This window comes from Rattus rattus, chromosome 4 (genome assembly GCF_011064425.1).
Source record: "Rattus rattus isolate New Zealand chromosome 4, Rrattus_CSIRO_v1, whole genome shotgun sequence".
Lineage (NCBI taxonomy): Eukaryota > Metazoa > Chordata > Mammalia > Rodentia > Muridae > Rattus > Rattus rattus.
Window position 1 is genome coordinate 15,045,160 of NC_046157.1, and position 2,565 is coordinate 15,047,724.

A 2,565-nucleotide genomic window follows, 5' to 3' on the forward strand; every position below is an offset into this window, starting at 1 on the left:
GACAGCAGAACCGGTGTTTGCTCCCATGCTCTGGTCAGTGAGAAGCTGGGGAGTATCACATTGCCTTCTTCCCTATGTCGAGCTATGATCACTACAGGTGCCAGTGAGCAGAGCTCTGCCTCTCCACTGAGCACCCCACACTTGCTTCTCCTGGGGATCTTTGTGAGCACCCACCGCCCAGGCACTGCCGCTTCTATGCTATTTCCAAGGCCTTGAGCCATGAGGTCCCTGACCTCAGGCAAACCATACTGAGAAGAACAAAGTCCCTTCCCTTCTGGGATTCTTTAGGAATGTCCCCATCCCCACTTAGGAGACTCTGAGAATTCATTCAGGGAGACAGTGTTCCAGGTTTCCCTCATAGGTCTCCCAACGTCCTCCTTGGCTGATCCAGAAGACGGAGAAATGGATTTGAAAACGAGTATCAGGGGAAGGGCGCTGGGCCAGGGGAAGCAGGGGCTCCCGGGCCATGCTGGGGGCTGCGGGCTAACGCTGACGCGGGCCCTCCATCCTCAGGACGTGTTTCTCAAGATCCAGTGCCACAAGACCCCCATCCTTACAGACACCAAGGAGTCGAGCACCACGTTCGAACTGAAGCGCATGGTGGAGAGCATCCTCAAGCGGCCACCAGAGGACCAGCTGCTATAGAAGGACGACCAGTTCCTCGATGATGGAAAAACTCTGGCCGATTGTGGCTTCACTAGTCAGACAGCAAGGCCACAGACTCCAGCCACGATGGGTCTGGTCTTTCGAGCAGATGAGCCTTTGAAGCACGGCGCATCGAGCCCTTCTCCAGCCCTCCAGAGCTTCCAGATGTGACGAAGCCACAGGATTCTGGAGGCAGTGCTCTGTCCTTCCTCCAGTGCCTGTCGGCTGCTGAGAGATCAGCCTTATCCACGATTGGCATTTTATATCTTTGATCTTTTCTCCACTATGAGCAGAAGCAAAGATCAATCCTGAATAGGTATCTATGGACACATGGACATATTTCAATTTCCCAAAGATGGTACATGTGTAACATCCATCTGCCAAATATCATTGGGAATCAATCCTCTAGGATTAGTGCCCAGACCGGGTGAGGGTATTAACAGAGCACACGAGGGACATTGAGTGACTATCTGAACAGCTTGCTCCTTGGTGCATCCTGCACGATGTACTACTTTTTTGAGGAGCTGTAGCTGTCCCACGCCTTGTAAAGTACGCAATGACTAATTACATTTTTTAGTTGCTTCTCCTGTTAAAGCAGTTGCAACCGGAAAGTCTGAAAAAGTGTCAATGGTCACAAATTAACCTAGAAATACCAGATTATTGTCTCTAGCTGTTACTATTTTGATGATATAAAGAATGAGATTGTCTAATTGTTCCTATGCAAGGCCCCAAATCTGCTCAGTATATAAATCTATTGTGACTTTGCCCTCACTAAGGGGTCTAAGCATCCAGTCTGAGTTCTTAAATGGCTTATAAAGGAACAGTACACTTCTCTTAAATCGGTTGTATTAGCATAAGTAACTGTAAAATTCGAGGGTTAGCATATAATTGTAGAGAGACATGAGGCCAAGCAAAGTAATTTGGGAGAGGCGGGGGGGGGGCAGGCAGAGACAGACAGACAGGACAGGTGTCTACAGAAAAAGAGAAGCCTGAACCCAAAACAGCTCTAAAAGATAAGGTTGTTTATTCAGGATATATTGAATTAGTAATCAGTGTGGAGAAGAGTCATAAGCTAGAACAGCTGAGTTGATCAGCCAGCCAGAGCTCAGAATGAGCTAAAAAGGGTGAGCTTATGCTTATTCAGCAGTGGGTCTCAGAAGCTGAAAACACTGTAGATAAGACTGAGGAGGCTAGAAGCTTCTAGGACTTGGCCTAAGTTAGCAGACTGAGGCCATAAGCCTTGGAGACTACAATCATCTCTGGAGGATAAGAGCTACATTGACACATAACACACCCCGTTGTCCTTCCCCTTTCTAGGTACACTGGGCACAAGTTAGAATATTTGTTGACCTCCCTGTGTGACATCTGTCTCCATAGGAGACCACTGGACCTGTGAGCATTCTCATCAAGATATACTGATGCCATCACCACAAAGGAGTTGCTGCTTTAGTGGGCAAGGTGGCACATGCCTTTGATTCTAGACTCGGGAGGCAGGTGGATCTCTGTGAGCTGGAGGCCAGCCTGGTCTACAGAGTGAGTTTGAGGACAGCCAGGGCTACATAGTGAGACTGTCTAAAAAAAGAGGGGGAGCTGCTGCTCTGTAGGATGGACAGACAGGGAGGGAGGGGAAAAGAAAGGAATTAACATCTGGAGTGGGGAAAGTATATAGAAAAAGAGAAGCCTGAACCCTAAACACTCTTAAAAGATATACTTTGGCTATCAGTATACAAATTGAAAGTTTGATTTTTTTTTAACATTTTAAAAAGAGCGGCTACAGCCCGTAATTCAATAATCTGTGTTGAAGCAGGGGGAAGCAGAGAATAAATGTGATCCAATTACACGTGTTGCCTTCTCACTAGATAACCAATTTGATTGCTGTTTGGAATAAGGTAAGTTTCATCAGGTTCTTTTTCTAAAATA

General features: G+C 47.1%; 1 pseudogene; it reads left to right on the forward strand.

Moving 5' to 3' along the window:
* The first annotated feature begins 402 nt into the window (after window positions 1–402).
* LOC116897875 lies at window positions 403–917 on the forward strand (annotated as a pseudogene).
* Window positions 918–2,565: the final 1,648 nt, after the last annotated feature.